Consider the following 15,422-nt stretch of genomic DNA (forward strand, 5'->3'; position numbering starts at 1 on the left):
AGCTGTAATCCCCACGAAAAGCCACGGAAGCCACTTGGGAAATACTGTACAAAGCCTGGCGTCGTAGACCCTGGTCCCCAGCAGATCCACCACATATCCCGCCCGCACCCCCACCCCCCGCCCCAACACGCGCTCTCCAAGCCCGGAGTGCAGGGGCGATCTCATTAGCGCCCGCTCGCCCGTGCCAGAGCGCTTGTCGCAAAACGAACAGAAGGGAGAGAAGGAAAAACTAAAATGGGGAACGCTATATCCCTCTGGTGTGTACGCGTATGCCCTGCAAGAGTTATTACGCCGTATGAGCCGGGCACTGAAAAACTCATTACCTTTCCATCAGCGTCATTTACAATTTATAAGCTACCAATAGAAATGGTGTAATTGACTTACGAATCAATTTATTGTTTCTACTTTCAAGGTTTTTTTTATTAAACAGATTTAAAGCGTTAATAAAACATTCTAATAACAGCTACGCACTTAATCATTCGGCAACAATGGCCTTATTTTCATGAAAAAGTAGCACTTTTTTACCGACATGTTGTGAATAATGTTTAATGTTATTAAGAAAAAATGTGGGTTGGTCTTTAATGTGGCCATAAAACCACTACATAACGGTATCACGCTGCCAGGGAGTGCTTTGAGACTACTTCTGTGACCACGTGGGCAGAGCCACAGACTACTTTGACGCTTCACTATTAAAAGTAAGTGCGCAAACTCAAAGCAACGACAGGAGCTGCGATTGTAGACAGATTGTATTAAACAAACCACACAAATTAATAAAAAAAACTTGATTCATGTATTCTAGATTTGAAGCTTTCGTGACTGCAAGGATTCATACTCTTAGGTTTTTCGGTAAAGTCACGTAGGTAAAAAATAAAAAAATTATAGAAATAATAATAGAAATAATATAATAAATTGTAATAAAACTGTTGAGACAGTAAATCTGGCTGTGACGGTCCCACCTGATGACGGAGACTTGTCTTGCCTCCGAAACGTCGTGATTTATTATTTTATTTATATTATTATTTCTGTTATTTTTTTATTTTTTACCTACGTGACTTTACTGAAAAACCTAAGAGTTTGATTCATTAAGTGCGCTTAAGGTGGCACATGTGACGTGCTTGAAAAGTCACTAATTGATCAATATTAGGACAATCGTAATTCAGGCTTGAATGTGGTTTATCAGCTCAAAGTCATTAAATTGGGTTATCATATGCCGTAGATTGATAGCCTTGGCCCAGCCACCAACGACTGCAGACACACACGCACAAAAAAAACCCGTCACGTCCAATTAGTTTTGTTAATGAGAATTAACAACATTGACTTGACACCCGTGCAATGAGCATATGTAGCAGCGCATGTGGGAAGGTGTTCCCTTCGAGTGTGCAGATAAATTGGTCACCGAAAGCGATCTAAAAAGTAGTTATTTAACACCTTCTGCCACATGCCATTCTCGAGGATACATTTCTATTTAAAAAGCGTAGAAGCATGGTGTATTTTAAATAGACCCAATATATAATTACGTAGGTTATAGAGTGGCAGTGGAGTGGATTTTTCTCCCTGTTCTATGAACCCAACGACCTGAAGTCCATTCCCTGCCACAGATAATATCAGCGGCGAATGAAATCTGAACCAGTCATGGGCCTCGCTGCTTTAACCACTGGCACCAATCGGTAGTGACGTGGTACAATTGGATCAAAAAACACACACGTGACCAAAAGGCGTGGGGAGGCCCTGATCCAGTATTGTAATGACAAATAGCTGTACGATATGTGATGTTTCTTCTTGGTTCTTTCGGTAAAGTCACGTAGAAGGGAAGTAATAAAATAATAAAAATAAAACATAATAAAATAAATTATTATGTCGGGGAGACAGCGTTTCAGACGCTGTCTCCCAGACAGACCTGGTCTTCACCTGAGGACGGCTGCTTGCGTTGTGGCCAAAAAGTCGTGAGAATTATTTTATTATGTTTTATCTTTATTATTTTATTACTTCCCTTCTACGTGACTTTACCGAAAGAACCAAGAAGATGAAACCCTGCAGTCACGAAAGTTTTAAATCGAAAAATATGTGATGTTATTTATCATTTTAACACCCGAGAAAGGAATTTACAACATACTGGTTTATTTCCTGGTATGACCGACAGCTAACAGTGGGACCAATGAGCGTGTGTATTGGCTCATCATGCCACCAGCACCACAAGGCAAATACAAACATTACAGAACAGCCAGTTGAAAACAATTTGGGGCGAGTTCCTATTGTTTGGGTCAACGTACCCATCACTGATGCCAGAATCAGCTGACCTGGTTAAAATTGTGGTCTGATAAAAAAAATAATAGTGGCTTCGGTGTCCCGATTTGAAACGGGCGAACGGAAAAGAGCATTACACTCCACGCCTTTCCAAACGGTGCCAGTGATTTCATCAGCGGTGGCACCAGCCAAAAGCCGACCAAGCAAATGCTCAGGGCCCCAAGCAGCGCAAAGGGCTCTACATTCGTGTAAAAAAAAAATTGTGATGAACCAAATATCAGCTCAAATTCAAATCCTGATAAACGTAACAAGCCAACCATCTTGTCCCTTGCTCTCTGCTACCATCTAACACCGTCTTTGTATCTTGTCTTCATCACTCTAATTTTACTACATCTCTGGCTCATCTGTATCTCTCGTCTCGCGTCTCGCTACACCTTAATCTCATGCATATATCTCTTCGCTCATCTCACGAGGAGTTTATATATCTTAAGGTGGAGGGGGGGGGGTTCCCCAAAAATATCTTGCGGCTTAGGGTCCCCAATGCAGCAGCACCACCTCTGATATTTGTCATTGGATTCAATGGAGATCCAACGCAACTCCCAAGTTACAAACTGATTCATATTCAGTTTATCACGTAGGCGTTCGCGACCAATATTATCCGTAAGATATGTTTGGGTTAGATCGCATGAATATAAATCCGTGGGTTTAACGACACATTTATATTTACGCGATCTAACCCAACAACCTCTATTATGGATTATTCATATTCGCTCATCAGCTCCATATCATTTTCAACAACGGGCTTACGTGTAAACCTGAAATGGATGACACGATGCGTTCAGATTGCTGAGATGAAGGCAATATTTTCATTCATAACATTAACATGTGGTTTTTCATCATCATCATCATCATCTAACTTACGGTTTTATTGCCCTCCGCCTACACGCTGGGGTCCAACGGTGGTACGGTGGTGTGCGCACCGCGTTTTGAACCCGGCGACCCCGACACACAAACTAAGCAGAAGCTGAGGAGTGCGCGAACGGGCGTGGAGAGACGCACGCTTGGAAACCAGGCACGCGTGGATGATGGAGCCAATGCAGATCAGAGACATCGCATTGCTGCAGAAAATAAGCGGGGCTTGGGTAGAACACATCACCTGAAGGGATAGCAGGCCGATAGACGAGATAATTAAGGAACAATCGGGTCGACTCATGGAAGGATTGTCCACCACGGAACCACGGAGGGGATAGCGATGACATGACGAGGCATTCATTCAGCAGTGGATATAACGTGGCTGATGAAGACGATGATGAGAGCCCACCAGCTGTCAGCACAGCTGCAGAGGACCACTAATTAGAACCGCGTCCGGAGGCAATGCTAAACAAGGTGGCAATAATCCAAGTCCCCTTTAAAATCACCATGGAAATGCACTTGCGGCTCCAAAAGCTATGCCGCTGTTCATCAACACGTTGTATAAATGTAATTATCGGTCTCCCGTCTGCACGTGTGCGTAAGCGCGTGTGTGTAAGCGCGTGTGCACGTGCACACCGCGTGTGCACGTGCACACGGCGTGTGCACCCGCGTGCACATTTATATTCTGCGGCACGCACGCACGCGCGCGCGTAACACGCAATTCGCAACTTTCACCCGGAGGTCGCAAAGTTCCGTACAGAGCTAAAAATAGGAATAACATTCATGAATAAGATGATGATGATGAAGAAGAAAAAGACGGTCAGAACCTAATGAAAGCACATTTTGGTCTCATCGGTGGCTTTTCATGGGGCATAGACGTTTTATAGCCAATGGTGACAACGCTGGGGATGCTAACTCGTACGATTTGAGAAACCTGTTTAAACAAATAAATTAAAGAAAGTGGCCGCCAGAAGTCCAAGCCAGGTTAGCATAATTTGACGGCTCAGGGGCTCTGAGAGAATATCAGCTCCGTGAGTTACCTGGTAATCTCCGCTACAAAGACAAAGACCCCCCGTATAGCCTTGACAGACTGTTGGGGCAAGTGCTGTTAGCGAACGCATACACACAAAACACACCGTACTTATTTAATATTCACAACCGACGCAACATCCTCTCCGATGCGTTTTCAGGTTGCACGGTGTGTTGTTGTTCAGCACGATGTCCGAAGTTTTGTTTCACGTGTCGGGAAAATAAGCTTCCAGACCCGTGGAGCGGAACGTCGGGACATCTCGGCGAACCACACGCGGCGCGACCCAAGAATGACTGCGAAAACCTACTATAAGCGAGTAGATAAAACCGGTTATATACGCGCGGCTTTCTGCTGTGTCTTAACCAGTTCAACATGTAGGCTTTCGCCATCAATATTTATCCATAATAGAGGTTTGTCGGTTAGATCGCGTAAATATAAATGTGTCGTTAAACTCACCACCACCCGACACAGCCAATTAGTAAGCTTCGTCACGTAAACAGAACGTGCCAATTAGTTACTAGTCAGTGCCAGACTAAGCTAGTGCGGGGCCTGTCGCATATATTATGAAGGGGCCCTAAAAAAACCCCATAAATATTAAAACACATTTTTTACTTGCATAGTAAAGTAATTGTATTTTTTTATTTGCTATACAGCCAGATAATACGACAAATCGCTAACCTTAAACACCCAGCCGTTCATAAAATTTGAAGGCAGCATAGTACTATCGTAATAGAGCAAGTGCAGAATCACTGAACCGGAATTGATACCTTGAACGCATTCAGCGCGGGGCCCTTGAAAGTGCTGGGCCCGTAGCATATGTAGCTACTTTTGCTACTAGAATAATCCGGCACTGTTACTAGTACAGCACACGGGCTGTGTGCCGGAGATTAAACCCACAAAATGTACAATTCGAGTACGACGTTTCGCCAGTAATTACAACCAGTATCATCAGGCGGACAGCCACGGTTTGTGGGGCAATCCTCCTGCTTCGCTCTTAACCAGCACAGCAAGCAAACCGTGCAACCCCCTCTTCCTCCCCCGCCCATTCCTCTAATAGCTGTGATATTATTCCTCCCTAACGAGGTATGGTGGGGGGGGGGTTGCTGGGCGACGAGGGGAGTGGACAGGGGTCGTAAATTCGGCGAGCGAGGAACGCACCACGAGAAGGGGACGCGTGCCCAGCGATCCTAATCGCAAACACGTGTTCGGACGCGTTATTGATCGGTCTCGTGTCGTCGCACTCCAGCGGGCTCCCAGCCGAACGAAAATGAAGATAAAGGAGTCGGGAGAGGGGAGAGAGAGGTTGGGGGAGATGTGGCTTGTAAAGGGGGTGTGGGGGGGGCTCTACTAGTGTGGGGGTTCGGGCCTGGCGCTGTGTAGTTGCCCCGTGTGCTGTACCGCAATGATGTGCACGGCGTCTTGAGATGCTGTGTAAATAAAATGAGCTTCCTATTAACTCACACAGAGACCCACCACTCACATAGAGGCCCAAATAGCGACAACAGAGACCCCATAGACTTATACAGGGCTCATGCAGAGCTCCATGCTACTGATTGTGGTGGTGGTGGTGGCAGAGTTGATAGCGGTGTTAGGCATGGCAGAGATGTTGGTGATACTGCTGCTGGTGATTGCGGTGGAACTAAATATTCGGGACATGAATATTCATATTCTTAGGTTTTTTCGGTAAAGTCACGTAGGTAAAAAATAAAAAATAAAATTAATAAAAGTAAATTAAAATTAAAAATAAATAAAAAAAATCACGACGTTTCGGAGGCAACACAAGCTTCCGTCTTCAGGTGGAACCGTCACAGCACGCTTGCTGTATCAAGTAAATGTGTTGCCTCCGAAACGTCGTGATTTTTATTTTATTTTACTTTCATTAATTTTAATTTACATTTTTTTACCTACGTGACTTTACCGAAAAAACCTAAGAATATGAATCCTTGCAGTCACGAAAGCTTCAAATCTAGAATTACATGAATATTCATTTCCTGAAGATGCTCCCAGGCACATGGAGAAGAACGGTGGGTAACATCCGAGCACGAGGGTCTTCGTGAGTGGACAGGCGCAACATCTCTGTTGGCGGCCCGTTCAGTATGAGCACGTCATCGCCTTCTGCCTGTGCCATGCTGACACTGCCGAAGGGGCCCCGTGGTTTGGACCAAGGCGGCTCTCTCGTTGTGTGTTCTGGCTGCGCCGCACGTTTGTTCGACACGATGCCCGAAGTTTGGCTCTGCGTGCTTCGGAGCTTCTTACGGAAAATAATTGAGTTCAGTGCGGCACAGCACAAGAGTTGCAAACCTGCACAGCAGCACACGGTCATCTTAGTGGAAACGTGTGAACTGTATGTTGGACTTCTTTCGCGCCGTACGTAGCCAACCATGATAATCGGAGAGAATTTTGAGTGAAATTATCAGCGTAGTTAGAAAATGTCGAGAAGCCTCCCTGTCCACGTATTAAAATAACGCATTCGTTATAAATGTATGACCCACATGTAACACAACAGCACAACACAACAGCACAACAACAACAACAATGGTGTGTTTTTCATCACTTTAAAATGACGCATGGGTCAGACACGTGGGCAGTGACAAAATATTGAAACAAAGCCGAAAAGTGCGCAAGGAGGCACGCCGAGGTAAATTCGTGGAAGACTAAAATGGAAAAAAATAAACCCGTAAAAACAAAGTTTTTCACTATAAATCCTTTATATGCGTGGCATCGGGGCGGCTAGAGTCCTCTCGTCCTCTGGCTTGAGATGGCTGCCACCTATGGGTCAGATGATTGTCTGCCATCATTAAGCAATTGGTAATTAAATATTTAAAACATTTTCCCTAAACAGTGTAAAATTTTGGAAAACATTTTTCACGAAAATTTATTGTCACGCACAACGAGTCTGTGTGCAAAATGTCAGCTCGATTGGATCACGGGAAGTGGGTTAAAAAACGACCGAAAGATTTGCACGGTCCTAAGCAAGCAAGCACGCAAGCACGCAAGCAAGCAAGCAAGTGAACTTAATTTAAAGGATTTAAAAAGAAGAACACGTGGCTGGGAGCACACGCACCAGTTCGAGACATCAGATTGACTTCACAAAAAATAAGCGAGTTTGGACAGGACACCTAGACATGTGGCATGATGGCTGTGGTCAAGACTAATAATGGAGTGGAAGCCCAAGGAGGGAAACGAACACATCCCCCTCCGCTGTGTAGAGTAGTGATGTAATCAGCTCGTGTGGAGGAGCTGGATGGATTGTCGCATCGCGAGTTCGTGAGAAATAGCAATGGCTTCAAGAGGCCTTCTTTCACAGTGCGTCTGTTTTTGATTTGTACTTAAAACACTTTTTTTTATCCTGCTTGCAGTAAATGCCTGGCATGGGTTCCGTGTGTAAATATGTTGTTGTTTTAGCTCTGTGTTAGATTGGACATCCCCCCACCCTGCAATGCCCTGTAACTTGCTGGCATTGCCAACGGATTTTTGGCTGTAGTCCCTCTTGCAAAAAAGACACCAAGTTCTGAGTCTGAATATATATCATGGCCGATGTACACATCGCCTCGTGTTATGCACGAACCATCAACACAACGTTTTTCATGCTTCGTTTGAACCGTGAGCACACTTGATCTGCTATCAAGCAGACTTGATAGAAGCTCAGTTTAACAAAAATAAAGTACATTACCACGGACTGCCACGATAAAAGGAGATTTAACTAAATAAATTAAGAATAATGACCCCACATTGCTCAGTTTTGTTATCAATTCCCATTTCTGCAATAAACGAGCAGTGTTTTAACAGCTGTCTGCAGTTTGCCTAACGCGCCGAGATAGATTTTTTTTTTGCCCAAAAAGAAATTTAAATTGTTATTCTCCTGTAATGCTCACAGATTTATTCTGCCTTGTAATTGCTGCCATCTGTACACCTTTAAAAGTGTGAGACTGATCTCATAGGTATGTTGCTGCCTATTAATCACAGCAAGGGGTAGAGCAGTTGGCGCAGCGGCGAGCGCAAAGGCGCTGTAAAGCTGACCACCAGAGTTCGATTCCATGTCACGGCTCACTGCAGTGGTGAGTGATGTCTAAATCTGTCCTGAGTCTTCCCCCTTATTTTTCTAGATTTGAATAGCTCTCTTCATACGCGACAGTAATTGTGCTGGAGCAGTCACACCTGTTGACGGATGCTTGTGTTGCTTCCGAAACGTCGCGATTTAATTTAGTTGTTTTATTTTATTTTGTTTTCACCTACGTGACTTTACCGAAAAAAAACAAAGAGTATCTTCCCCCCTTTGTCAACATGCCCTCATTAAAGTGGCCTCCGTCTTCGTTGTTGTGTCTCTTATCCAACCTATATGGTCTATCCAAATAGTCTGCAAAGACCACCGCGTCTGGGTGTTGGCATTGTCAAATCTTGGGGAGTGGCATTGTGGTGCTGCAGGACATCTCAGGGTTGCTCTCCTGACAAGCACATTGGTCGGTTGTGTAAGTAGCCCCATGATTTGCATTGCTGGATGAGGGGAGACCTTCCATGTATGAAGGGAGACCTTCATCCAAGGGGAAGGACATCATCATTATTAGTTTATCAATAGCAATGCGCACGAATAATACATTACTTTTACTTCCTCAATTGTATCGCATTATTCAGCGAGTTAGCATTAGTCCACGTTACAATAAAATGTTGACGCTGCTTTAACAGCTGTGGGGGGGGGAGGTGAGAACGCAGAATGCTGCGTAAAATGTATTATTTATTTATTTACTCATTGTACAAGGCAAAGATGCAGCCTGAGAGTTGAGGGGGCCGCCGGGTCACGGGAATGCATCCGACACACAATGGGGTTCAATCAGCACTTTATCAATTGCCCTTTTCCCTCTTTGACAGGTGCGTAAGGAAGGGCCCATCATTTATGTATGAAGCCTGTCGCCTGGAATGACGATAGGGGAGAAAGAAAAAACCACCACAGCACGGCCTTACCCAGCGGTGGTTGGCGCGGGGAAAGGAAAGGGGACAGGGGACGGGGAGCGAGGATTCAAGGGAATTGTGGAGGCACTCGGGAAAGATTTGCGAGGAAACCGAGACAATGGGGCGGGCTTTCCCAGTTCGATTCCCATGCCGATGAAGCTGATTGGCGTCCGGCGGGCGGAGCGAGTGGTGGCGCGACGGTTAGCGGTGTAAACGCAGGTGGAGCGTCACAATCCGCAACGCTCATGGCACTCGCTCTACCCACCCACGCCGACCAGGTGAAGTATGGTCAAACAATCCCCGTGACTGACACGGTGTGTGTAAAGGCCTTTATCGGGCAGTGGATGGACAGTGGAATGTATATCGTTGTGGATAAAAAATAAAATATCGATTCTTACACACACCCAATGGAACGCGTATGACATGCGCTTATGAATTGATATCTATTGACACATCATGGTTTAACAATTGCTGCACTGACCTCTGTAACCCCAGTATAATTCCAAAACACGAAAATTCATAATCTTATTTCGCACTAAAGTTTGGCTGAGAATGGATAGTGTTCGGATTGCGGTTGTTATGTTCACAGAACCACAATGGAATGGTTTAACACGTAGGAGGGTTGGATCGCGTAAATATATAAATGTGTCGTTAAACCCGCCACCACCCACCACAGCCAACTAGTAAGGGTTGTCACGTAAACAGAACGTGGCCAATTCGTCACTAGTACAGCACACCGGTGTGTTGGAGAGCCAAGCCACAACATTTACAGTCTGAGTACGACGTTTCGCCAGTAATTACAACTAGCTTCATCAGGCGACAGCCAGATTTGTGGAGAAGTCCACCTGTTTCGTTCCTTATATAGAGGCGTAGAAGTGGTGACCACGCTTCTGCGCTCTTGCGCAAAGTGGTGGGGGAGGGGGGATTACTGAGTCAACGTACATTATGCATGTGCATTATGCGAGCCCTTTGATCTTGTCCTTCCTGTCTATTGTGTATTAAAATAGCCCTACCAACGGTAATCCCTATTGAAGTACGCTGCCCTTTGTAGGCATGCATTTAAACAATGTACTATTTGATGATTCGCTTCCACGCAGCACTAAGGCGGTAGCTATCCGAACGGTTAAAATTATAATTTTTTATTTCAATTTCGATCGATAATCTAATTTTGTCTTGGCCAGTAGTAGCTAGTTTTGCACAGAATTTCAATATTATAAAAATCAATTGAGTGTCCTTGTTGGCACGCGTGTTCTGCTACTGATGACAGTTGTATTTGGGAGTGTTTAATATTTCTCTGATGTTATTTTCGTCTTGTGCTGATCATTCGTCCTGTTTGCCCAACATAACATTTTCAACACGTGCAGTTAATCCTGTACACACCTTCTGATGATAGCTTCGGTAACACATCTTTTGTACCAGATATTAATTTCTGTATTTTATGTACCGTGCCAAATCTGACTCGGATGTTTTGTTTTTCCAAACATCTGGCTAGTTTATCAGTTACTCCCGCAATGTACGGTATTTTGAGCGTTTTAATTACTTGGGCAGTTTCAATGCTCGTGTTATTTGATTTGGTTTTGGCATGCAATGCCCTGTTGGGATGTTATTCAATGCCTGCCGAGCATCGAACATGTTATATTTATCATGTGATATTTGTCTATGTCTATAAGATGGTGCCGATGGACAAATTGACTGACTCTTCGTATTTATTTGCGTGGGCAAAATACGAAAACAGTTTTTTTTCATCCATCGCCGATGTTTGCATTGACACGGTACCCCATCTTGCAGACGAAGTGCTCCTCCTCCAACCAATAACATTCGGTCAGTATTTGCTTAAGCGTGCTTGACTCTGCTGATGATATCCTGAAGTTCAAAGCCAGTCCAAAGTTTCCCTGGTTAAACAAATGGCAGCTGGGTAATATTTGTCTGGAAATAGCATAGGCTGATGACTGATAATATTAAATATTTATGTGGAGATGTGTATTCCTGGTCATTGCTAACATCAATGGGGCTCGAGATCTGAACAGGTCTTGGGCTCCCCTTTCACCAATCTACAAGACTGACCAAAAGGATGAAGTATGGTAATAAAGAAACTTCTATGACCGATACGGTGTATTAGAGGCCTTCATCCAACGCAGATCTGACAAAGCACTGTAATATATATTTGTAAAATTACATTAGGCTCGATGAGCATTTCCCCAACACAAAGGTCAATTTCACTTTTGCCCATAGTCCTTCCACAACAATGGATAACGAAATTTGTAAACGACAAGAACATTCCATCATAATAGTCGAAGAGTGAGGGCCACACATTTATAATCACGACGCAATATACAGAGTGCTCCAGATGTCTTGTGACCCCAATTTAATTCTCTAAAACTTCATCTTTTTCGGACACAAATGGATGTGAAAACAGAAATGAATAAGCAAGAGAGAAACATTGCGAGGGGTCAATTACTCGGGGGTCACAAGACATCGGGACCAACTTGTACAATTAATATTTCATGGACGGAATGACGAAGCGAGCACTGCCCCCCCCCCCCCCCCCTACAATGGGTGCAAGGCGGCAATGATGAGGTGGTGATGCGGGTGAGCGTGGGGTTGGAGCCGGCGAGGTTACTGAGAGCCCTGAGGGCTCCTCGCATTTGCCACCATCGTGACCCCACTGTGCCTTCCTCCTCCTCCTCCCACTCCTGCTAATCTCCCACCTCCTCCTCCTCCTCCTCCTCCACCTCCTCCACCTCCACCTCCTCCTCCACCTCCTCCTCCTCCACCTCCTCCTCCTCCACCTTCTACTCCTCCTCCACCTCCTCCTCCTCCACCTCCTCCTCCTCCTCCTCCTCCTCACCACTCCGCCCATACGTCCCGGCACAGAGTCAGCGAGCTCAGGGCCCCCCACTCATCCCGCCGACGCGATATGTGTTTCTAACCGACACCCAAGCTCATTGGGGTCACCCCTGGTACTTCGACCTGCAGTTCCGTAGCTTGTGCCGCTCTGCGCGTTTTTAACTCCTCCTTAAGCGGGTGGACAGATATTATGAATGAGATTGTCCGATTGCCAGCCAGGGAACGAGCATAGGCATGCTACATTCAACTCTGGACAGCGTGCCAAATGAGATGTTACATCTTGAGGGATTGTCCAGGTAACAAAAATATATTTAGATGAATAAAAAACAAATTTAAAGCACGTATCGAAGCGTAGATTACACTTTGTTCTCCTGCTCATGATGGGTAAAACCAATTGTGGGTGCGGAATTGATCATTTATGTTGAAAAAACATTGTCACATTACTATTTATCAGAGGTGTGGACTCGAGTCATGTGACTTGGACTCGAGTCAGACTCGAGTCATGAATTTGATGACTTGCGACTCGACTTGGACTTGCATAACAATGACTTTGTCCCACCTATGAGATGTGGACTCGAGTCATGTGACTTGGACTCGAGTCAGACTCGAGTCATGAATTTGATGACTTGCGACTCGACTTGGACTTGCATAACAATGACTTTGTCCCACCTCTGCTATTTATAATGCACAGTAGTCGTAATTGTATGTAAATTGTACACTTTTGTTACATGAAGACTGATGCAATGAATGGGACAGAAGAAACAAGAAGGAAACATGAGAAACAATACGAATAAGATGGGGAAAAAGGATGAATTAACCCAGTTATGACATTCGATTGTGACAATCGATGAAATTTCAGTGGGAGAGTAAATGCTTCCTTACTTGCCAAACGCAATGCCAAGTAAAATAGTTAATTCTAATTCGTAAATAGACTGCACCTATCAAAACATTTAAATAAGTACTTTGGGTATGGCAACTGCAGTGATTTAATACAAAAAGCATTTGGAACAGAGCGCGGAATTGTATAATTATCTCGCACGGCGTATTTTTGTTTTCATATTCGCGTGCGCGTGCACTCGTCAAATATTTGCGTACCAAACCCCCGCAATGAAATTCTGAACTGACGTGGATGTCAGAAGAGAAGCCCGAATCGATGTGACCTTCTGCACCCCTCAAATATTGATACGAAACAATTCCATACGCGCGCTACAAACATCTTCATTAATCTTTGACTCGTATCGATTTCGGCCACGTGCTCAGCTCTACGTTATGGGTTTACCAACGCAGCGCACAAACACCCGAGCTCAGACAGTTAGAAGGACAAATTGTGCTCGACGCATTTCCAGGTATCGTAGCTCATGCTCTGGTGTCCTGCCCCAGAGGTGTGTTTGTTCACCTTGCCCTCTGGCACTGGAGCGACCTCCACAATCACTCCATTATGAATCCCATCACAGGCATTGGAAGACAAAGAGAAATATCCTTGGTGTAGCATATAACAGACTGTTGGAGCAAGTGCTGTTAGCGGACACCTATGAAGGCCGGCTTGACACACAAGGGGGCGAGTGGCCAGCAGGTACCCGTTTGAGGCTGAGTCGACCTAGAGAAGGCCCATGACCGGTTCAGATTATAATCGAAGGCGGGTCGCCGGGTTCGTCGCGCAGCGCGCTAGCCCGTGACGCCACAGCTCTCCCCCTACGAAGGCGTCACACTCACAAAACAAGGAGCACGGCAGCGAAATTGCTCCAGCGGCAGCGCCCTTGCTGCAGAGATTTCACAGTTGGAGCCCAGAGACAGCCCTGGTTAATACCGCTACGGGTGTATCAACCATAACATACACGCCATCTGTTTTGCGGTGGATTTTATATTCGTTGTTCAAAAACGAGTAGTCCCGTGTGTGTGTCTTTGTGCCGGGGTCGAATATGGCAGAGATAGCTTCTCCAAAAGTCTGGCACAGGAGATGATGCTGTTACATATCAGCAGCGGTGATACTTCGTGAAGAACACACAACATCCCTCATCCGGCTGTAGATAGAGTTCCATTGGCTTTGTTGTCAGTGAAACAGTTCGTCAGCAGTCTATTTGGACATGGCAGCGTCAATCTTCATCTGTCGTCATTAGCAAATCATTATCATTACCACCTCCTCCTCCACTTAATCAATTCGCCTGCGTCATCTTATTTAGCTCGTTTCACTACCAAAAAGTAGGAATCAATTAATTTCCAATGCGTGCATTGCTTCATAAAAAAAAACCAATGCATGCCACGAAAAGCGTTAGGAATTAAGAAAAAAATGTTGGCCACAAAAATGAAGTTAAAACACTACTCCACCGCACGGAGAACTCCCCTCGGGCCTTACCTCTCAACGGGCACTCTCCCCATAAATTATTCACAAGTTCTGATGAGTGGTGAATGACAAAAGTTGATTCACCAGCATGTTCAATAATGTACATCGACCATTCTTATTTTAGCCAGAACAGGCCGACTTTCCAAGGACAGAAGGTTAACCTGCCTCGTGCCGCACAGACGAACGGATTGTACCAGAAGAGACGGCTCAAGGTAGCAGGCAGAGGGCATCTTAAACGTTTAGGGCCTTGGTGCCATAATTGTGAACCCTCGCGTGTGCATGTTCTGGTTAATCATCTCATGCTTGATGGATTCGAGGAAGGTGAGTTCTTACATCCGTACGGTCAAAATATCACTGAAGATAACCGCAGCGATGCAGACAGCAGCCGGATAACGTAAACGTCAAAAGTGCCATAATAATAGTGTTTTTCCACTTTTTTCTGGCAACAAAACTGAAACCTTTTTACAAGGATTCATGCCTGCGTTAACCACAATACTTGCAGTCAAAATGCAAACAAAAAACACACTCTGATAATATATGCATTGTCCTTGAAACGGATTGGTCCACACCAGAGACAGCTTTCTTTTGAGCCTCGTCTCAATTGCATTTTGACTGCAAGTATTGTGGTTAATGCAGACATGAATCCTTGTAAAAAGATTTTAGTTTTTTGGCCAGAAAAAATTGGAAAACCCTATTATATTTTGGTACTGCCAAAGGAGATCTAATGATGTCAAAAGTGCCGTCAACCTGAGAAAATATTAACCGCGGTCAAGTCCCGAGTTTGTTCGAGAGTTAATTCCGTGAGATGAACGGTCATCCTCGTTCAACAGCGAATCGAAATTTACAGCATCAATTTGCAAAAGCCGTACATTCACGACAGGACGATGATTAATGGTGACGGCGAGGCAACGCAAAATAAAGACGTACGAACAACCAACTTCAAAAGAAAAAATTTGCAATTGGTGGTTGGGACATATTACCATGAGCGCTGACTACACAGAGTGTTTTAAATCTAGCTAGGAGACAGAGAGACAAAGAGAGAGAGAGTCAGAAGGTCAGGAGGTCAGAAATGCAGACAGAAAAACAACACATTTTTCGAAA

The 15,422-nt window shown here is 44.8% G+C and overlaps 1 protein-coding gene across 1 annotated transcript in view; it reads right to left on the bottom strand.

Annotated features, from left to right (window-relative positions):
- Positions 1–15,422, bottom strand: part of LOC144936408 (bile acid receptor-like) — a 74,841-nt gene that overhangs the window by 42,891 nt on the left and 16,528 nt on the right. The window lies entirely within an intron of this gene.

This window comes from Lampetra fluviatilis, chromosome 16 (assembly GCF_964198595.1).
Source record: "Lampetra fluviatilis chromosome 16, kcLamFluv1.1, whole genome shotgun sequence".
In the NCBI taxonomy this organism is placed as follows: Eukaryota; Metazoa; Chordata; class Hyperoartia; order Petromyzontiformes; family Petromyzontidae; genus Lampetra; species Lampetra fluviatilis.